This window comes from Eretmochelys imbricata, chromosome 6 (assembly GCF_965152235.1).
Source record: "Eretmochelys imbricata isolate rEreImb1 chromosome 6, rEreImb1.hap1, whole genome shotgun sequence".
NCBI lineage: Eukaryota > Metazoa > Chordata > Testudines > Cheloniidae > Eretmochelys > Eretmochelys imbricata.
The window spans coordinates 86,229,423-86,253,188 of NC_135577.1; the positions used below are offsets into that span (position 1 = coordinate 86,229,423).

The following is a 23,766-nucleotide window of genomic DNA, read 5'->3' on the forward strand; positions in this document are numbered from 1 at the left end:
ATACCTCCTCCCACCCCACTGTCCTGCTGGTAATAGCTTATCTAAAGTGATCATCAAGTTGGGCCATTTCCAGCACAAATCCAGGTTTTCTCACCCTCTGCCCCCCCCCACACAAACTCACTCTACTGCTGGTAATAGCCCATCCAAAGTGACAACTCTCTTCACAATGTGTATGATAATCAAGGTGGGGGCCATTTCCTGCACAAATCCAGGTTCTCTCACCCCCTCACCCCCCTCCAAAAACCACACACACAAACTCACTCTCCTGCTGGTAATAGCTTATCCAAAGTGACCACTCTCCCTACAATGTGCATGGTAATCAAGGTGAGCCATTTCCAGCACAAATCCAGGCTTTCTCACCCCCCCCCATTTTTCCCGGGGACACACACACACACACACAAACTCACTCTCCTGCTGGCAATAGCTCATCATAGATCATCACTTGATGGTCACTTTAGATAAGCTATTACCAGCAGGACAGTGGGGTGGGAGGAGGTATTGTTTCATGATCTCTGTGTGTATATAATGTCTGCTGCAGTTTCCACGGTATGCATCCGATGAAGTGAGCTGTAGCTCACGAAAGCTCATGCTCAAATAAATTGGTTAGTCTCTAAGGTGCCACAAGTACTCCTTTTCTTTTTGCGAATACAGACTAACACGGCTGTTACTCTGAAACCTGTCTTTAAATATTTAGGAAATGATTCAGGTCTCATTAATTAATCATGCTTATCCATTTTGTGAGGGAATGGAGGAGTTGGCACCTCCTTGTCCTCTTTTTCTCTATATATCCTACCCACCCCTCCTTATTCCTATTGTTAGCCCTTGTCTACACACAGAACTTGCACCAGTTTAATTAAAATTGGTCTTAAAATAATCAATTTAGTTATACTGGTGCAATTTAGTTATACTGGTGCTTGTGTGGTCATAATTAAACCAGTTTATAACAGCCTTATATCAATTTAGTTATGAATTAAGCCAAATCAATGTCAGTTGTAAACTGATATGTGTGTCCACACAGGATATTATGCTTAACTAAATCAATTTTAAAAATAATTTAAGTTAAACCAGTGCAAGTTTTCTGTGTAGACCGGTGCTTAATATTAATTGGGAATTGATTCCTTCTGTCTGATGGAGTGATTTGCGTGGGCTAGAATCCTGACTATTGTGTGTCTAATTAGTGGTATTATTGTGCACTTGTCTCACAAAAAGGAGGTCTGGTTTTGAAGCCTCTAGGATACATGGTGTAACACTCACTCTTTCTACAGCGCTGCAAATACCAGATATCCAGCACTATCAGATTTATTCAGTATTTTCTTTAATGTGAAATATAGTACTATTAATTCCCTTTAGACAGTGGAAGTCAGCAGCAAAGCAGGAACCTCCATTTCATGTCGTAAGTATTTTCTCTTAAACATACACATTCCAAAGCTGTTGCAAACAATAGAAGAAAGAGAAGAAACACTCATTAATGTGTTTTAGCTTTTAGACAAAACAAGAGTACAATGAGCAGTATGGATGAAATAGTCATTTGGTATAAAATCCAGTAGGGGCAAATGCTACCCCTATGCACTCAAATGTAATGTTAAAACTACTCCATGGTTTATTATAAAAGATCTTTATTTCCCCACCTAAAACCATAATAGGCCAAAATCAATAGGATGACTGGATAAGTATCTTGTAAACGGACAACTCAATCATATATTTAAAAACACATTCTGGGCAAAATGTTTAAGAAGACAGGCTGGCTTTGGATATGTCCAAATGGTACCTAAGTGTCAAAAGATAGAACCTGGATGTAGACCAGGGGTATGGTCTCACCCCAAAGTGTCAAAGTCCAATTTTCAAGACCTACAAACCATGATATGGCATTTAAGGAGGGCAACTAAGATACAATGGGAGATTTTTGCATAGTTCCTATTATAGATGCTATTAAAAATGATACCACCTGAACTTTATCATTGCACAGAAGAATCAAGTCTTGAGGGCAAGCTATGTTTGTACAACTCAGAAACAGATAAAATGTTTTCAGCCAGATCCTCACCCCTGCTCCAGCTGACAAAGCAACTCCGAAGACACTTAATTGGCTGGTCCTTTAAGGATTCCCACCTCCACTGGGTATCTCTGGGGGTTTAGAGCCACCACAGCAGTTCCTACGTCACTCCACCCTTGGATCTTGGCTCAAGGGCCATGTCCAGGGAAAAGGGGATGTGACAGGGTGTCCCTATGCTCTTGTGATCCCTGGCTCTTGGAACAGCTCTTGGACCATGAGTGGCTAGCGTACATTTTTTTTAAATATCCTAGTTAAATTATATGCCTGTTTTCTTCCACGTGCTATTCTAAAAATCTTTAAATTGTTTGTGTTTAGAAATACATCAGCTGTTAGATTTTTATGTCAATGAATAAGGTATAATTCAACCATGTGTGATTTTCCTTGATCCCTCATGAGCAGAGACAGTCTTATAGCTTGTTTTATACCAAGATGCTCCCAAACTTACCTTAAATGTGAATATAATGGGAACTGGTGGAGTTCTGAAAAGAAACAAGGAGAAAAAATTATTGTTATGCTAGAAGTTGTTAATGGCTGCCATCAAAATGATCTTTGATCTATAAACAATCACAGTCATAGTTAAAGCCAAGGGGTGTGTTAATCACCCTTCCTTCAGGCTCAATGGACGGACCAAGGAAAATATAACCCTTTATGCAATGATAGCTGGAAACAATAGGAGGCTACTGCCTAAAGCACTGGGCCACATGCCAAAGCCTAAGCAAGAATTATTCTCCGGAGATTAAGAGGGTTTTCCCAGGGACTGGTTGCAAATACAAGGGTTAAGGGATTGATTGTTTGCAGTTGTGTGTGTGCAGTCCCTGAACGACAAGGGAAACAGACAACTTCTTAGGTACAGAACTGATTGGAGGGGCAGACGTAGAAATTGTGAGCAAGTAAATGGCCTGCTGCTATTTGTTTCTACTGTGTTCAGGGAAACAGAACTTTGTGTACATTTTTGTAAACAAACAGTATTACACCAAAGCATATATATGACTGGTATCATCCATTTTTCCTCCTAACAAAAGTAATCCTGCAAGGCCCTGAATATTGGCTACCCACTCCGGCTAGAGGGACAACATCATTTTCCCCTTCTGTTATCAAGATACGTGGTTGGAGGAACATGCAATATGTGTTTAAGAGATATTAATGCCAGTTGTAAGGAAAAGATAGAACATTTCCCTCTTCTGCATCCTAATAAACTAAATTCATCTGGCAAGTTGCCAGGAAGAGGAAGGAGCATATGAACAGTACAAAAACGTACGTAAAATGAATAACCAGAATCTATTTATTAAGTTAAATAGTAAGATTCTCGCTAATATAAGACGAAGCAGCACAAAAGCATAGCATTCACTTAACAAAATTAAGTTTAAGGTTAACCCCACGATGCTCATACGGCTAGCTGGGAAGGGGGCAAGGCGAGGTCACCTGGGAGACGTGTTGATTTCAGCTAGAGTTTAAAGTTGTTCCCCTGGCACAAATGGTACGACTTACCACTTTCCCTGTCCCTGTGGGTGGATGAAGCCCTGTAGCAAGAAAGGATTCTGGTCAGCAGAACATTTTGAAAGTTCAGGTGATGAGAAGGCTGAAAATGTGAATGTGATGGCCATATTACAAAAAAATGACATAGGCATCTCCTCAAAGGTATTAATTTTATCATTTCCCCCAAATTTGCTATATCTCTTTACCACTATAGGTGAACTCCATCCCTGTGCAGAGCACAAGCACAGAGGCTCTGCACCACTTAAATTCCACTTACTCCCTATTTTGAGGAACTTAAGTTGTATATTGCATTTTGCTGGCCCTCTGCACAATGTTAAATTCACCTTATTTCCCAAAACCTCATTCAATAGATGCTTAGCTTTAGAACTGATTTCTGTATAAGTGGTAATTCTTTTTGCTATTAAAACTACCTTTTAAACTTGTGGTTTGTTTACACCTTCCAGTTTGTTACAATTTCCTAGTTCCAAAATTTTGGGGTCATTAGGAAAGTCAATTCCAATAATAAAATAATAATAATAATAATAATTATTAATAATAATAATTAATAATAATGTAGTTAAATATAAATCAGAAAACTGACTTAATTATGTTTTGGCCTATCTTATCTAGTTTACTTAAAGAATACAGTACAGTACATCAAAAGTTTTCAGCAATGCAAACTATTTTGACATCTGTTATAACAAGTAGATAGAAAAGGTTTCGGGGGTATATGCTATATTTATGTGAGTGAATGAGTGAGAATGTTATTGAGCATGTCTTGTAATAGCAGATGCTCTTGAGAACTCTGTCACAACAAAAAAGGGTTTATTGTTCATATTCAAATAGTTATAAGAACATAAGAATGGCTATATGGGTCAGACCAATGATCCATCTAGTCCAATATCCTGTCTTCCATCAGTGGCCAGTGCCAGATGCTTCAGGGGGAATGAACAGAATGGGGCAATTATCAAGTGATCCATCCCCTATTGCCCAGTCCCAGCTTTTGGCAGTCAGAGGTTTACATACACCCAAAGCATGGGGTTGCATCCCTGATCCTCTTTGCTAATAGCCATTGATGGACGTATCCTCCATGAATTTATCTAATCCTTTTTTGAACCAAGTTATACTTTTGACCTTCATAACATCCACTGGCAACGAGTTACACAGATTGACTGTTGTGTGAAGTACTTCCTTATGTTAGTTTTAAACCTGCTGCCTATTAATTTCATTGAGTGCCCCCTGGTTCTTGTGTTATGTGAAGGAGTAAATAAAACCTCCCTATTCACTTTCTCCACATCATTCATGGCTTTATAGAGCTGTCTCCTATCTCCCCCCCCGCCCCTGACATCTCTTTTCTAAGATGAACATCCCCAGTCTTTTTAATCTCTCCTCATATGGAAGCTGTTCCATAGCCTTAATCATTTTTGTTGCCCTTCTCTACCTTTTCCAATTCCAATGTCTTTTTTGAGATGGTGCAACCAGAACTGTATGAACTCTTCAAGGTATGGGAGTACCATGGATTTATATAGTGGGATTATGATATTTTTTTATTTTAGTATATATTCCGTTCCTAATTGTTCCTAACATTGTTAGCTTTGTGACTGCTATTGCACACTGAGCACATGTTTTCAGAGAACTATCCACAATGTCTCTAATATCTCTTTTTTGAGTGGTAATAGTTAATTTAGACCCCATCATTTTGTACTTATAGTTGGGATTCTGTTTTCCAATGTACATTACTTTGCATTTATCAACATTGAATTTCATCTGCCATTTTGTTGTCCAGTCACCCCGTTTTTGTGAGATCCCTTTGTAACTCTTTGCGGTCATCTTTGGACTTAACTATCTTGAGTAATTTTGTATCATCTGCAAATTTGGCCACCTCACTATTCACCCTCTTTTCCAGGTCACTTATGAATATGTTGAACAGTACAGATACCAATACAGATCCCTGCAGGACCCCACTATTTACCTCTCTCCATTGTGAAAACTGACCATGTATTCCTATCCTTTGTTTCCTGTCTTTTAACAAGTTATTGATCCGTGAGAGGACCTTCCCTCTTTTCCCATGATTATTACTTTACTTAAGAGCTTTTGGTGTGGAACCTTGTTGAAGGCTTTCTGAAAGTCCATGTTCACTATATCAACTGGATCACCTTTGTCCAAGTACTTGTTGACTTCCTCAAAGAATTCTAATAGATGGTAAGGATGATTTCCCTTTACAAAAGCCATGTTGATTCTTCCCCAGCATATCGTGTTCATGTGTGTGTGTGATCATTCTGTTCTTTATTATAGTTTCATCCAATTTGCCTGGTACTGAAATTAGGCTTACCAACCTGTAATTGCCAGGATTGCCTCAGGAGCCTTTTTAAAAAATCAGCATCACATTAGCTATCTGCCAGTCATCTGATACAGAGGCTGATTTAAGAGATAAATTACATACCCCAGTTAGTAGTTCTGCAATTTCATATCTAAGTTCCTTCTAAACTCTTGGGTGAATACGATCTGGTCCTGATGACTTATTTTACTGTTTAATTTATCAATTTGTTTCAAAATCTTCTCTACTAACTGAGGTCAATTCCTCAGATTTGTCACGTAAAAAGAATGGCTCAGATGTCGGAATCTCTCTCACAACCTCTACAGTGAAGACTGATTAAAAGAATTCATTTTGCTTCTACACGTTGTCTTCTTTGAGTGCTCCTTTAGCATTTGGTTCATTCAGTAGTCCCACCGACTGTTTGGCATGCTTCCTGCTTATGATGTACTTAAAAAAAATTTTGCTGTTAGTTTTTATGTCTTTTGCTATTTACTCTTCAATTTCTTTTTTGGCCTGCCTAATTATACTTTTACTTTTTGCTAGCCAGAGTTTATGTTCCTTTCTATTTTGCTCAGTAGGATATGACTTCCAATTCTTAAAGGATGTTTTTTTGCCCCTAAATGCCTTTTTTACTCTGCTGTTTATCCATGGTGGCATTTTTATTTGGGGGTATACATTTCATTTGAGCCTATATTATGGTGTTTTTAAATAGTTATCATGCAGCCTGCAGGCATTTTAAATACCCATTTTAAAATAATAGTGAGAATGGGTTTCAGACTCAGCCAAAATTCATCACTATTACAGATTGGGATATATGTCTATATCAACTTACACATTCCATTTTGATTTTGTGAACACCATGTCATAGTTCAACCTCCAATTTGAATGTAACCTTTATTGTGTCTTTGTAGCATTAACTTGACATCTAATGGACAGACTATGTCTGAAAAGCTGTGACAGAGCTATTGTGGGCCATCAACACTGAATGGTAATACCCTAGTGGACAACAGGGCCAATGACTTTGAATGACTCTATCCAGAAGCTGTGTGCATGTCCATTTGTCTGTCCATTCTAGAAAATCCCCAGGAGAAGCAGAGGAGCAAGAAAAGGTGTCAGGCTGTCTTAAAAGAGAAATGCTCTCTACACAAGAGAGCCATTTCATTGTCTGACAGAAGACCCAGCTAGAGAAAGTGGAGGCAGGAGGAACTTTGCCTTCCCTAAGGATGCTGACCAAACCCAGGAACTCAAAAAAGATGTTTGGATTGAGAGGGATTGACTTCAGAGTTTGTTTTCCAGAAATCTCTATCTCTCTTGTGCTTTTAAGAGTAAGGTGTGTGTGTGTGTATCAAAGATTCATTTGCCACCCTGTGTTACTTGCTTTACTGCCATGTTGTACCTGTTGTATGTAAACAGAAAACACAGCCAGGTGGATGCTGGAGTGAACATGTCTAAGCAACTGGAGGGTCTCAGCAGAGCTGAGGCACTGACTCTGGACTCTAGGCAAACAGACTCTGAGGTCCCACTGCTCAAAGAAGGCTGTCAGACATGAGGTCTACACCTGGGACTATGCTTCAGAGTATTAGAGCTAGGAACAAGTGATCAGTGGGGCTTATAAGCATGTGGGATTCAGTGGTTGGATCCAATCACAACTGACTGGAGTCTATCCAGAATGCAGGATTGGGACAGGTTGTGATAATCACTATTGAAGTTTCAGTTAATCTGATGATTCATTTAAACCCACACAGATTGGGATTTCCCACTTCCTTACACGTCTCAGGCTCCCCTCACTTACCTCAGCTGTCTGCTGGGGATGGAAGTCTAGTGACATGTCACTCCTTCACTCCTGAGCCCATTCTTTTTTTTCCCTGATGATAGTTATTTTCAACTTTTTATTACATTTTAAAAATATCTATACAGAGGGAAAAAAATAATAAGCTACACATAGACTTCTCATAATATAGTAAACAATTTCTACCTAACCTTAGCTACACTTGAAACATTTAATTATATATAATATGAATGGTTAAAATCTAAATAAATTATTTATATTACAAAATTTACAAACAAAATTTGTTTATAAAAATCCAGTTAGTTAAAAAATATTTTAAAAGGTAAATAATGTAAGCAAAATTCAGAGAAAGGGATAGCGATGGGGAGGGAAGGTAGTAGGTAGAAAGGAGGGATAGGTGTGGGGGGCCCATGCATTTAATAAGATAATTCAGATACTTCCAGAAAAGCATCCCATATCTCTGAGAATTTTTCTTGAGTATTTCTTTTACGGTACACAATTCTTTCTATAGGGGCCAAGCTCACAATGTCTATGCTCCAGTCTTCAACTGTTGGTCGCTTTTAGGATTTCCATTTTTGTAGTACTAGTCTTTTTCATTCTGCTTGCTGCCTGAATAGTTGTAGAGAGGATGAGACTGTTACTTCATATGTGTCTTCTTAAATATTCCGTCACCTGCTTAGGTGATGATGATTCAGGACTTTTTGTATTGTAATCACAATGCATTCCATAGATAAGGGTTGCAGGCAGATACAAGCAGCATTCAAGAGGTTACAGTGTGTGTGCGGAGGGGAAAGGTAAACTGGAGATGTTAAATTCTGTTCCATTGAATTATGCGTGAGATGAAGAGACTGTGGAATTTTACGGTTAGTTCAACAGAAATGCTGTTTTTGAATTCCACAATACTTATTAATGCTCTATACCAGGTATGTGGGTGAAGAACTTGCAAGTGTGATGGATAGAGAAAATATTTGAGACTATTGCTCTAATGAGATCTTTGTTTTGCTGTCAATCTGTAATTTTCTATTATTGTCTTTTATTACTTGTACTGCTGAACTTCAACTTCAACCAAGAAGACATCCAGATCACAAGCCATAAGCTGAAGTCTGGGAAGACACAAGTAATATCACTTCTGAGATGCTTAAGGTAGGGTGATAGTATTACTGTACCATGACTGCATAGGCTCTTCCAGCTCTGACACACCAATCTCATTCCGGACAACTGGAAGCAGGGTGTTGTTCTGTGTACATTCAAAATAGGTGATAAGATTGAATGCAGCAACTGTAGAGGTTTTGCACTATTGTTGGTTCCAGAGAAAGCCTTCACTTCTGTGTTAATGTCAAAAATCAACAATATACTTCAGAGCAAAGACTGGGACACTCAGTCTGGCTTTAGACCTGGTCATTCCCCTATAGACCAGTTCTTTACCTGGAGACAGCTTTTTGAGAAGATGGATGAATTTAATAATTCATGCGCAGCACTTTTTATAAACTTCATCAGACCATTGTTTCAATGCATTAAGCACGTTTGTGGGGTCTGACAAGGTGACTTGGTATCCTTGGGAAGACAGCATAAATGATAAAAGAGCTCTATAATGGAACAGAAAGCTGTGTTTGAGTCAATGGTAGATACACTGTGTTTCCTACCTCCACAGGAGTTTGGGAAAGCTGTGTTTTGTCACCATCATTGTTCAATGTTGGCATCGACTGGTTGATGGATAAGCCAGAGGAGGTACTTTTGGTGGCACTGGGTTGAACACAATTCTGTTTTGAGACCTCGACTATGCTGATGACATTGTCTTGTTGGCTCAGTTTGGTGAATTGCTGCAGTGGATGGCCGGTCTGGTCATGTTGGTCTGGTTATTAATCTGGATAAACCAAAGTCCTTGGCCATTACCATCAAGCAGCCTCCAGCTCCAGATTACGACCAGCTCAGTATCAACCTGTCCAGATGGGACATCAAGCAGGTGGCAATAGACAAATATTTGGGCAGAGTTGGAGGATGCTTGAAAGATGTGGACACTTATATAGCAGCAGTTGCCTTCTGCAGCCTCTCTGGGGAAATTGTGACGTCAAGTTTGCTATAAAGCTAAGGACCTAGAGAACCATGGTTATACCAACTCTGTTGTACAGCAGTGAAATGTGGGCACTGAGGAAGGCTGAAGAACATTGGATGTTTTTCGTTTTTCTCATCTTCATCAGTTGCTCCATATCAAGGGGCAGGAAAAGATCAAAAATTAGGATATCTTGAGCTGAACCTAGCAACTGCCTTCATCAGCTCTGGTTTGGTTTTGGCAGCTTTCTTGGTATGGACTTATTATTTGAAAGGAAGATGAACAAATTCTGAAGTGTGATTATCATCATGTGGGCACTGAAAACTTTATGGTGTGATCAGATTGTCAATGATGGACATAAACTGAATGTATAGCCAGATCACCTTCAGAACCTAGCCAGAGATCGATCTGGGTGGCACTTGATCTGCAAGGAAACTACATCCCTTTGGGATCTTCCATGCTGAACTACATCCTATTAAGCACTCCTTACTCAGGTGTTATTCAAAAAGACTTCCACTGAAGTCAGTGAGAGTTTTGTTTGAGCAAGAGATGCATGAGGATTGCTGGAAGAGTGGCCCCTAATGAGCAATATGCCAACAGAGAAGCTAGGTTCCTCCAAAGGAAATCTACTTTTTAAGATGTGCTATCATGAACATACCGACAGTGGACTGCTTTGGTGGGTGTAGGCTTTATCAGGCTTTAAGTACATTATGGGGCTGAATCTGGTCCCATTGAAATCAGTGATAGTTTTGCCACTATCTTCAATGGCAGCAAGATTGAGTCTTACATCCAGAAATACGAAAGCCTCAAACTAAAAAAACAGTCATTCTGGATAGTAGATAGACAACAATGCTGGGGAAAAACTTCAGGACAAATCAGAAGAGTTGATCTCAACGTGACTGATTTAGAGACTTCAGTCATGAGGCTCTGTCTATTATGCAAAAATGAAACCAAAAAAACCCTTTATAGCTGCTGGCATCTAACTACAGGGTTCCTTATTTCCAGTTGAAGTCATGATTAGCACCTAACTTTGAAGGCAGTTCTGAGTCCCAACAGTACTTTCTTTGCTTTAGCGATATTATCAGCTATAGCAAGGGAAATATCTGAATTTAGTTCTCAGCAGATTAATAAAGGGAGAATTGATTTTCAAATGTTTTATTGTATTATATGTTGGTTATTTTTATGTCTACACATATATTATTACTCATTTGTGATTTTAGGTGAATTGTGATGCTTTATATGCATAAATAAACTAAGATGTGGAAGGGAAGCCATTCACTGATGTGCAAATTATTCATGTCTTTGGCATTATTAACTTATACTGTCTAATTTGGAGGTGTAACTTGGTCTGCTGAATGATAGGAAAGAAACATCTCTCTCAATGAGTCAGCCCCTTTTATTTTCCATCAGACCTCACCCGTTTTTGGGAAAAACTGCCTTCCTGTTTCTCATTGCCCCATACAGATCTCCATGTGTGCGATGTTTCCTTTTTGGCATAGTTTCTGCATTTGTCATGGTACTGGTACAGTAAAAAGTTGTTCTGAAGACTGGGTCTTGGTAAGGAAAACATCTAAGTGAAAATATTTTAAAATCACATAGAGGGCACATATCTCACTTATAAAACTGAAAATGCTGGTTTATGTTGCAATTTGGGTTACACAATCACATAGGGTTTTGTTTTTAAAAAGAAAGTAAAAATTATAGTGGGCCAGAGCCTCATCTGGTGTAAATCAACACAGTTCTATTGAATCTGATGAAGCTATGTCAATTTACACAAAATGAGGATCTGGTCCCCTGTATGTAGATGTCTTTTGCCCCCCTCACTCTATCAGTTAAGGAAAGGGTAATAATCAGCAAGCTGGAAGCAATTATGTGTGTGTATGGGAGGTGGGAGGTTAGTTTCATAATAATTAACTTGATTTTATTTCCTGAATAAAGCATTAGGAGAATGGAGCCTGCTGACTTGATTGTTTTGTGAAAAAATAGTTGTTCAAATCTGTTTATAATAATTCATTTGGCAAACTATGGACAGACTCATCTCAGGCACACACTTCCCATTGATACTGGTGGAGTTCTGCTACTGATCTGGGCTGTAGGGGTGCAACATAGGGCAGAACTGGACCCAATTTGGCTCTCATTTACATTTGTGTAAATCTGCAGTAATTCTAACAAAATCAATGGAGTTATTCCTGATTTACACTGGTTTAACTGCAAGCAAAATTTGGCTGAGAGTGTTCAACTAAACATTTATAAGCTGCTTCTGGCAGCAAACAGGAATGGGGGAGGTGAAGAATATTCATAACAGATGCTTTGTGAGATTAGCAAAGACTTTCTTGTGACAATACAGTCTATTGGCACAGTCAGTCCTTTTGAGAGATGCTTTTTCTTTAAAAAAAAAAAAATCTACTGACTTCCTCCCCCTCAATTTAATTCTTAGGGAATTCAATGGTGTTGAAAGGTGCTGATGGTCCTAGAGCCTGAAATTTTCAGTTTTGCACAAGTACAAGTGTCTAAACTATCCATATTGTCCTGCCTATGTACCTCAACACTGATCTAGAGTAAAATCTACTGACTGGCTTAGGGCAGCTTATGGGATTTTAAGAATTCTAATAGATCTTTTTTTAAAATTTCTATAAACAAATATTTGGTAAAGTCCATTTTAATTATTGTAAGTTGTCCAGAGATTGAGATGGGAGCTAAAAGGTTGGAATAAATAAATACAACTGCAGTAAATCCAAAGGTCATGTAAATATAATTTGTTGTTTTAGCCCTTTCGGAAGATGTTTCTAACCATGTACGTTACATTAACATCACAACCTAAACACACCTATTGGAATATAACTGTGTTTAAACACAGATAAGATTAAACTATGTGTTAGGGCTGGTCTATACACATTTTGTATCAATTTAATTTAGAAATGGATATTGTTAAATCAGTGCAACCCCCTAGTGTCAATAAAATCATTCTGGTATAAAGAAAGGTATTTTATATTACCACAGCTTGTTCCTGTACAGAAATTTGTTTCTATGCAGATATATAGTTCAGTGATACAAAAATTGAATGTAGACGGGTCCTTAAACACTAGCCAACACCTCATGAAAGACTGCAGAATGTTTGGCTTAGAAACTACTTTTCCTTTATGTCAAATTTTATAGGGCTCATCAACACTGCCAAAGAATTCTTTGGTGAAATTTGGCACACAAAAAAATAACTAATTAATTTCCCATTAATGTTGAATCCTCAATTTCATTTTCTGTAAAATTTCAATGTTTTTTTTAACAGAGCCAAACACGTAAAATCATGCCTCAAACCAGTTTCACCATGGCCAAACTACACGTAAAAGCATGGTGCAAAGCAATTTCAGTATTATAAATTTGTGCTTGGGGAGTCTGGAAAAGGTTCAAAAGCTTAATGCTTTTATCCAAATCTATAGAAGACCCCACCAGCTCAGGTGGCCCCTCTTTCACCACACAGTCCCACTCCAATCCTACCTGTTGTCTTTCTCTGGGAAAGATCAGGACGCCTACTATCTGCACAGTTGCCTTTGAGGGCTGGTGGAGAGGGTGAGTGAGACAGTCCCTAAAATTCTGCATTTTCTTAAGGTAGGAGATAATAAGTTGCTTTCTGCACAATGCAACAGAGAGAAGTAAAGAGCTACTCCCCTTTTGCTGCCTTTTTTTTTTTTTTTTTTGGGTTCGGGGGGAGTTATTTTAACTATCTCACAAAGACAACCTCCTTCTCGGAAAACAATTAGAGAGAAAGCCTCCTGTTTACCCTTCTATCTAGTTTGGATACAAATTTTAAAAAGTTAAATTGTTTTTGTTATTTACATCAGCTTTTAATCTAAATAATGAGTTTTTAAATTATAGGTTGTTAGTTGTGCACTTTCCATTTTATAGTCTTAAATTGCTACAGTGGATGTTCCGTTGTACTTTTTTCTTTAATTAGTATCTTAATTGTTACTAAAATTTCAGATTGTACAAGGAGATTTTTTTCTATTACGTTTCACACTTAAATGGTCATCCATACTGCAAAAGACAAGTGCAAGGCCTCACTATGATTCCTACTGAGAGAACCACACAAACTCAAACAAAAAATTGAAAAGCAAATAGCCTGAGCTGTATTTGCAGCCGACACTTCCCATCTATTGAACTTCCACAAGTCAAGAAAGATTAAATGCTTCAATCTTGCTGTATTCCTGCATAAGATTTTTTACAGTTAGTGGTCAATGGGACTTGTACTCCTAAGTGACTTAGCTGCTTTTAAAAAATCCCACTGTTAAGTGCCTAAATATGGGGTTAGGAGTCTAATTTTAAGCTCTGATTTTTGAAAATGTTGGCCTGTGTGTATAACGAAGTTCACAATAACTTTGTTAATGTACTGAAAGTCTAAATAGCTTTTCATTGTTAACACTGTAGCAATTTTGTTTTGAGGTGACAAAGATTTTATGCTACTAAGAGAAAAGTTGTTAATAAAAATACAATTTTAGCCCCTCATGCTGGAAACACTAATGGCACATGCTTAACTTTGAGAGCATGAATCATCCAGTGGGACTATTCATATGAGTACAGTTACATATTTCCTTAGATGTTTGCAGGATTAGAGTCAATTCTCAATATATCATTATGAAAGTCAATTCTCAAATTCAAATAAGGTACAATACTAATAGTGTTATTTTAGAAAAATCACAATTTAGTTTATTAGAAATTTTAAAATTGCAGTGGCACAATTTTTCAAATTAGTTTTACAAAACTTCAGTCTAATTTAAAATCAATTAAAAAAATCAAATGATTTAAGTCCTCTTAAATAACTCCATCCTACTTCTAACCACAGCCAATTAGGGAATCAGAATTAGTGCAACATGGATTCTATGACCAATCACAGAACGAATTCAGCTCAAAAACTTAGAAAGAGTAATGATAAAATTAGGCACAATGTATCAATTGTGATAGCTAAAAGAAAACGGCATGAAATTTCACTAGAAAATCTAAAATCAATACGATGTAGGCATACACTTTTCATTATTAATTTTTTGTCTACGTCTTATTTTCTAGGAATAGTTTTTTTTATTTTATTGCTAAAAACAGTCAATGAAAATAGGAGTATTGGCATAATCTGTTTGCTGTGGCAATGAGTATGATATCACAGTTAACTATACAAGGAGCCTGGGTGAAAAATGGAGGAACTAGTACTACTGGTGCAGGAAGTGAAACCTGATATTATAGGGATGAAAGAAACATGGTGGAATAGTAGTCATGACTGCAGTGCAGGTATTGAAGGGTATGTGCTGTTCAGGAAAGACAGAAATAAAGTCAAAGGTGGTAGCATTGTATATTAATGGGAGTAGTATTGTATATTAATGATGAAGTAGACTGTAAAGAAATTAGAAGTGATGGACAAGACAGAGTCTGTTTGGGCCAAAATCACTTTGGAAAGGAAAAGCTACTAGAGGTTCCCCAGTACAGTGCTTGGGGTGTGCTACAGACCTAAAATCCCTGTAAGCTCCATGGCCATGCAGCAGCTGATTAAGCACTGTGAGGCCCTCAGGGCTGCAGCAGGGAAAGATTCCTCTCCCCTAGCCCCACGACAGACCTGCCGCGGCCAGGGGAGACGCGCCTCTTCCCTGGCCCCAACCCAGCCTGGCCCGGACCTGCTGCGGCCAGGGGAGAGGTGCCCAGGCCCAACTCAACCTGGCCCAGACCTGCCACAGCCGGGGAAGATACACCCCTTCCCCAGTCCCAACCCAGCCCCGGACCTGCCACAGCCATGGGAGAGGCCACTATCCCATGGCCCCAGCCCCAGAGCTGCCGTGGCAGGGAGAGGAACCTCTCCTCCCCAGCCCAGGTGCTGCTGCAGGGAGAGAGAGTTGGGGGGAGTCCTCTCTCACCGTCACAGCATCGGGGCAGACTGCGCCCCAAATCCCTCATACCCGGGCCTACCCCAGAGCCAGCACCCCCAGCCGAAGCCCTCGTCCCCCCACTCCCACCCTCTGCCCCAGCCCTGAGCCCACTCCCACACTCCAAACCCCTCATCCCCACCCCCACCACATCAATTTTGTTATATGCAGCAATATGGACGTGATGTGTCACACATCACCTCCATATTGGTGCACATAACAAAATTCATTCTGCACGTGGGTGGGAAAAATTAGAGGGAACACTGCTACAGACCACCAGGATCTGATTTGGATATGGGTAGAGACCTCTTTAATGTTTTTAATGAAATAAATACTACTGGGAATTGTGTGATTATGGGAGACTTTAACTTCCCACATATAGACTGGAGGATAAGTGCTACTAATAATAGTAGGGCCCTAATTTTCCTGGATGCGACAGCTGACAGAGTTCTTCACCAAACAGTTGCTGAACCAACAAGAAGTGATGTCATTTTAGATTTGGTATTGGTGAATAGTGAGGACATCATAGAAGAACTGGTTGTAGAGGACAACCTTGGTTGGAGTGATCATGAGCTAATTCAGTTTAAACTAAATTGAAGGATAAATAAAAATAGATCTGCAAAAGGGGTGCTTGATTTCAAAAGAGCCAACTTTAAAAAATGAAGGGAATTAGGGAAGTGGACTGAACTGAAGAACTCAAGGATCTGAATGTAAAGGAGGCTTGTAATTACTTTAAGTCAAAGTCACAGAAGCTATCTGAAGCCCTAATCCCGAGCAAGGGGAAAACAAATTGTAGGGAAGGGTAGCAAACTAAGCTGAATGAGCAAGCATTTCAAACAGGCGATTAAGAGAAAGTATAAAGGAATGGAAGATGGGCAGGATCAGCAAGAAAAGCTACCTCTTGGAGGTCAGAAAGTGTAGGGATAAAGTGAGAACTGCCAAAAGCCAAGCAGAGTTGGACCTTGGAAAGGGAATTAAAAGCAATGTAAAAGGTTCTACAGACATATAAATAAGAAGAAAACAAGGAAAGAAGAAGTGGGACCACTAAGCACTGAGGATGGGGTGGAGATTAAAGATTATCTTGGCATGTCCCAATTTCTAAACAAATACTTTGTCTCCGTTTTTAGTGAGGCTAATGAAGGGCTTAGGAGTAGTGGCATAGTAGCTGATGGCAAAGAGGATACAGAAGTAGAAATTACCACATCCAAGGTGAAAGTCAAACTCAAACAACTTAATGGGACTAAATCAGTGGGCATGGATAAAATCCATCCAAGAATATTAAAGGAACTGGCATATGAATTTCCAAGCCCAAGAGCAAGGATTTTAATGAAACTGCAAACTCAGGGGTTGTACCCTATGACCGGAGAATTGCTAATATAGTTCCTATTTTAAAGAAAGGGGATAAAAGTACTCCACGAACTACAAGCCTCTTAGTTTGACCTCAATTGTATGCAAGGTCTTGGAACAAATTTTGAAAGAGAAAGTAGTTAAGGACATAGAGGTGAATGGTAATCAGGATAAAATACAACATGGTTTTACAAAAGGTAGATTGTGCCAGACCAACCTGATCTCCTACTTTGAGAAGATAACTGATTTTTTAGACAAAGGAAATGCAATAGATCTAATCTACCTGGATTTCAGTAAGGCATTTGATACAGTTCCACACTGGAAATTGTTAGTTAAATTGGAGAAGATAGGGATTAATTTGAGAATTGAAAGGTGGATAAGAAACTAGTTAAAGGGGAGACTGCAATGGGTCATAGTGAAAGGTGAACTGTCAGGCTGGAGGGAGACTACTAGTGGAGTTCCTCAGGAATCAGTCTTGGGACCAATCTAACGTTTTTATTACTGACTTTGGCACAAAAAGTGAGAGTGTGCTAATAAAATTTGCAGACGACACAAAGTATTGCCAATAAGGAGGAGGACCAGAACATCATACAAGAAGATGTGGATGACCTTGTAAACTAGAGAATTAGAAATGGGAAGAAATCAAATAATGTAAAGTGCAAGGTCATGCATTTACGGACTAACACCAAGAATTTTTGCTAAAGAAGGGAAGCGACAGAGTAGGAGAAAGACCTGGGTGAATTGGTTGATCACAGGATGACTATGAGTTGTCAATGTAATGCGGCTGCGAAAAAGGCTAACGTAGTTCTGGGGTGCATCAGGAGAGGTATTTCCAGTAGAGACAGGGAAGTATTAGTACCATTATACAAGGCACAGGTGAGACCTCATCTGGAACACTCTGTGCAATTCTGGTCTCCCACGTTTAAGAAAGATTAATTAAAATTGGAACAGGTGCAGAGGAGGGCTACTTGGATGATCAGAGGAATGGAAAGCCTACTTTATGAGAGGAGACTCCAAGAGCTTGGCTTGTTTAGCCTAACCAAAAGAAGACTGAGGGGAGATATGATTGTTCTCTGTAAATTAGGGCTGTAGATTAATCACAGTTAACTCGCATGATTAACATAAAAAAATTAATTGCAATTAAAAATTAATTATGATTAATCACATTTTAATCACACTGTTAAACAATAGAATACCAACTGAAATTTATTAAATATTTTTGGGTGTTTTTCTACATTTTCAAATATATTCATTTCAATTAAATACAGAATACAAGGTGTACACTGCTCACTTTATATTATTATTTTTATTACAAATATTTGCATTGTAAAAATGATAAACAAAAGAAATAGTATTTTTCAATTCACCTCATAAAAGTATTCTAGTGCAATCTCTTTATCGTGAAAGTGCAACTTACAAATGTAGATTTTTTTTGTTACATAACTGCACTCAGAAGCCAAACAATGCAAAACTTTAGAGCCTACAAGTCCACAGAGTTCTACTTTTTGTTGAACCAATCGCGAAAACAAACAAGTTTGTTTACATTTACTGGAGATAATGCTGCCCACTTCTTATTTAAAATGTCACCGGAAAGTGAGAACAAGCATTTACATGGCACTTTTGTAGCCAGCATTACAAGGAATTTACATGCCAGATATGCTAAACATTCATATGCCCCTTCATGCTTCAGCCACTATTCCAGAGGACATGCTTCCATGCTGATGACGCTCGTTAAAAAAAAATACGTAAATTAAATTTGTGACTGAACTCCCTGGGGGAGAATTGTATGTCTCCAACTCTATTTTACCCGCATTCTGCCATATATTTCATGTTATAGTAGTCTCAGATGATGACTCAGCACAGGCTGTTCATTTTAAGAACACTTTCGCTGCAGATCTGACAAAATGCAAAGAAGGTACCAATGTGAGATTTCTAAGGATAGCTACAGCACTCGACCCAAGGTTTAAGAATCTGAAGTGCCTTCCAAAATCTGAAAGTGATGAGGGGTTTGGAGTTTGCTTTCAGAAGTCTTAAAGAGCAACACTCCAATGCAGAAACTACAGAACCCGAATCACCAAAAAAGAAAATCAACCTTCTGCTGGTGACATCTGACTCAGATGATGAAAATGAACATGCGTCAGTCTGCACTGCTTTGGATTGTTATCGAGCAGAATCCATCATCAGCACGGACGAATGTCCTCTGGAATGGTGGTTGACGCATGAAGGGACATATGAATCTTTAGCACATCTGACATGTAAATATCTTGCAATGCTGGCTACAATAGTGCCATGCAAACATCTGTTCTGACTTTCAGATGACATTGTGAACAAGAAGCAGGCAGCCTTATCTCCTCCAAATGTAAACAAACTTGTTTGTCTGAGCGATTGGCTGAACAAGAAATAGGACTGAGTGGACTTGTAGGCTCTAAAGTTTTACATTGTTTCATTTTTGAATGCAGCTTTTTTTGTACATAATTCTACATTTTTTTTTACATAATTCTGTGATGTGATTGGAATAACAGAGACTTGGTGGGATAACTCACATGACTGGAGTACTGTCATGGATGCAGTGGTGAGCTGGAGCCAGTTTGCACCAGTTCGCTAGAACCGGTTGTTAAATTTAGAAGCCCTTTCAGAACCGGTTGTTCCACGGTGGACAACCAGCTCTAAAAGGGCTTCTAAATTTAACCGGCCAAAAGTGGCGCCTTAGGCGCTGACTCCATGGGGAAAATTTGGAGGGTGCAGAGCACCCACCTGCAGCTCCCTGGCCCCAGCTCACCTCCACTCCACCTCCGCCTCCACCTCTGAAGGCGCCCCCCTGCTCTGCTTCTCTGCCCCCCCGCAGGCTTCCTGCGAATCAGCTGTTCGCGTGGGAAACTGGGGTGGGCTGAGAAGCAGGCGGTGGCTTCGCACGCAGGCCCAGGGAGGCGGAGGTGAGCTGGGACGGAGGAGCGTGAGGAGGGTCACCTGTGCTGCAGCAGGTAACCAGGGGGGCACGCAGGGGAACCGCTCCCCACCCCAGGCCACCTCCGCCACCCTTAGCGCCTGCTTCTCAGCCCTCCCAGGCTTCCTGCCGAACAGCTGATTCGTGGGAACCAGGGGGTGGGGGTGCGGAGAAGTAGAGCGGGGTGGCGCGTTAAGGGGAGGAGGCAGAGTGCAGGTGAGCTGGGGCTGGGCACGGGGCGGGGACCTGCCAGTGGGTGCTCTGCACTCACCAAATTTTCCCCATGGGTGCTCCAGCCCCGGAGCACCCCCGGAGTCGGCGCCTAAGGCGCCACTTTTGATGTGATCAGTGGGGGAGCGGCTGCTCCCCTGCTCCCCCCAACTACGCTCCCCCATCCCCAGGAGCCGGAGGGACCTGCCGGATGCTTCCTGGGAGCTGCCCCAGGTAAGCACCGCCGGGACTCCCCACCTCGCCCCCTGGCAGGTTCCTCTGGCTCTTAGGGGCGGGGCGGGGTGGGCTCCAACTACGGTGGCCCACGAGACCCTCCTGCCCAGTTCTGGGGGCAGTCAGGGGACAGGGGAAGGGGGTGGATGGGGCAGCAGTCCAGGGGGGAGGTCAAGGAACGTGGAGGGTTGGATGGGGCAGGAGTCCCGGGGGGGCACCGGGTGGGCAATGACCCCCTCGTGGGGTGAGGAGGGAACCAGTTGTTAAGATTTTGGCAGCTCATCACTGCATGGATGGATATAAACTGTTCAGGAAGGACAGGCAGGGCAGAAAAGGTGAGGGAGTTGCATTGTATGTAAAAGAGCAATATGACTGCTCAGAGCTCCGGTATGAAACTGCAGAGAGTCTCTGAATTAAGTTTAGAAGTGTGAGCAACAAAGGTGATGTCGTGGTGGGAGTCTGCTATAGAACACAGGACCAGGGGGATGAGGTGGACGAGGAACAAACCATCCCGATGTGTAGAAAGAATAGTAAATATGGCAGGTGACCAGCTTGGCTTAACAGTGAAATCCTTGCTGATCTTAAACATGAAAAAGAAGCTTACAAGAAGTGGAAGATTGGACAAATGACCAGGGAGGAGTATAAAAATATTGCTCGGGCATGCAGGAGTGATATCAGGAAGGCCAAATCACAGTTGGAGTTTCAGCTAGCAAGAGATGTTAAGAGTAACAAGAAGGGTTTCTTCAGGCATGTTAGCAACAAGAAGAAAGTAAAGGAAAGTGTGGGCCCCTTAGTGAATGAGGGAGGCAACGTAGTGACAGAGGATGTGGAAAAAGCTAATGTACTCAATGCTTTTTTTGCCTCCGTCTTCATGAACAAGGTCAGCTCCCAGACTACTGCACTGGGCAGCACAGCATGGGGAGGAGGTGACCAGCCCTCTGTGGAGAAAGAAGTGGTTCAGGACTAGTTAGAAAAGCTGGACGAGCACAAGTCCATGGGGCCAGATGCGCTGCATCCGAGGGTGCTAAAGGAGTTGGCAGATATGATTGCAGAGCCATTGGCCATTAACTTTGAAAACTCATGGCGACCGGGGGAGGTCCCAGACGACTGGAAAAAGGCTAATGTAGTGCCCATCTTAAAAAAGGGAAGAAGGAGGATCCTGGGAACTACAAGCCAGTCAGCCTCACCTCAGTCCCTGGAAAAATCATGGAGCAGGTCCTCAAGGAATCAATTCTGAAGCACTTAGAGGAGAGGAAAGTGATCAGGAACAGTCAGCATGGATTCATCAAGGGCAAGTCATGCCTGACTAATCTAATTGCCTTCTATGATGAGATAACTGGCTCTGTGGGTGAGGGGAAAGCAGTGGACGTGTTATTCCTTGACTTTAGCAAAGTTTTTGATACGGTCTTCCACAGTATTCTTGCCAGCAAGTTAAAGAAGTATGGGCTGGATGAATGGACCATACAGTGGATAGAAAGCTGGCTAGATTGTCGGGCTCAACAGGTAGTGATCAATGGCTCCATGTTTAGTTCAAAGTCGGTATCAAGCGGAGTGCCTCAAGCGTCCGTCCTGGGGTCAGTTTTGTTCAATATCTTCATTAATGATCTGGAGGATGGTGTGGACTGCACCCTCAGCAAGTTTGCAGATGACACTAAACTGGGAGGAGTGGTAGATTCACTGGAGGGTAGGGATAGTATAAGATACAGAGGGATCTAGACAAATTAGAGGATTGGGCCAAAAGAAATCTGATGAGGTTCAACAAAGACAAGTGCAGAGTCCTGCACTTAGGACGGAAGAATCCCATGCACTGCTACAGAGTAGGGACCGAATGGCTAGCCAGCAATTCTGCAGAAAAGGACCTAGCAGTTACAGTGGACGAGAAGCTGGATATGAGTCAACAGTGTGCCCTTGTTGCCAAGAAGGCTAACGGCATTTTGGGCTGTAAAAGTAGGGGCATTGCCAGCAGATCGAGGGATGTGATCATTCCCCTCTATTCGACACTGGTGAGGCCTCATCTGGAGTCCTGTGTCCAGTTTTGGGCCCCACACTACAAGAAGGATGTAGAAAGATTGGAAAGCGTTCAGCGGAAGGCAACAAAAATAATTAGTGGACTGGAACACATGACTTATGAGGAAAGGCTGGGGTAACTGGGATTGTTTAGTCTGCAGAAGAGAAGAATGAGGGGGCATTTGATAGCTGCTTTCAGCTACCTGAAAAGGGGTTCCAAAGAGGATGGATCTAGACTGTTCTCAGTGGTAGCAGATGACAGAACAAGGAGTAATAGTCTCAAGTTGCAGTGGGGGAGGTGTAGGTTGGATATTAGGAAAAACTTTTTCACTAGGAGGGTGGTGAAGCACTGGAATGCGTTACCCAGGGAGGTGGTGGAATCTCCTTCCTTTGAGGTTTTTAAGGTCAGGCTTGACAAAGCCCTGGGTGCGATAATTTAGTGGGGGATTGGTCCTGCTTTGAGCAGGGGGTTGGACTGGATGACCTCCTGAGGTCCCTTCCAACCCTGATATTCTATGATTCTATGACTTGTAAATTCAACTTTCATGATAAAAGATTGCTCTACAGTACTTGTATGAGGTGAATTGAAAAATGCTATTTCTTTTGTTTTTAGTGCAAATATTTGTAATCAAAAATAAATATAAAGTGAGCACTGTACACTTTGTATTCTGTGTTATAATTGAAATCAATGTACTTGAAAATGTAGAAAACATCCAAAAGTATTTAAATAAATGGTATTATATTATTAACAGTGTGATTAATTGCATGATTAATTTTTTAATCCAGTGATTAATTGTGATTAATTTTTTTAATCATTTGACAGCCCTACTATAAATACATCAGAGGGATAAATACCAGGGAGGGAGAAGAGTTATTTAAGTTAAGTGCCAATGTGGACACAAGAACAAATGGAAATAAACTGGCTATCAACAAGTTTAGGCTCGAAATAAGGTGAAAGTTTCTAACTATCAGAGGAGAGAAATTCTGGAACAGCCTTCCAAGGGGAGCAGTGGGGGCAAAACACCTAACCGGCTTCAAGATTGTGGTGGATAAGTTTTTGGAGATGATGGTACGATGGAGGAATTTCCCCCCGGTTCAGATTGGCACAGACCATGGGGTTTTTCACCTTCTTCTTCAGCATGGGGTACGGGTCACAAGCAGGTTTAAACTAGTGTAAATAGTGAATTCTCTGTCAAGTCTTTAAACCATGATTTGAGCCTAGGGGTCTATTTCAGGAGTGAGTGGGTGACGTTCTGCGGCCTGCAATGTGCAGGAGGTCAGACTAGATGATCATTTTTGTCCCTTCTGACCTTTAAGTCTGTGAGTCTATGAAGTCAAACTGAAATTCTGACTGCAAGTCAGAAATACACAAAAGAAGATTAGATTTTAAACTACAATCCTGTTTTCCTGTAATTGTCTTTAGGAAATAATTAAAATGATATAAA

The 23,766-nt window shown here is 40.7% G+C and overlaps 1 long non-coding RNA gene across 1 annotated transcript in view; it reads right to left on the bottom strand.

Annotated features, from left to right (window-relative positions):
• Positions 1–1,344: 1,344 nt before the first annotated feature.
• The window catches only part of LOC144266291 (uncharacterized), a 39,292-nt gene continuing 16,870 nt past the window's right edge, over positions 1,345–23,766 (bottom strand). The window contains exons 2-4 of the long non-coding RNA XR_013346475.1: positions 3,539–3,570; positions 2,496–2,529; positions 1,345–1,428 (exon numbers count right to left, since the gene is read on the bottom strand). This is a non-coding gene — a long non-coding RNA (uncharacterized LOC144266291). The remainder of the gene's footprint in view (positions 1,429–2,495; positions 2,530–3,538; positions 3,571–23,766) is intronic.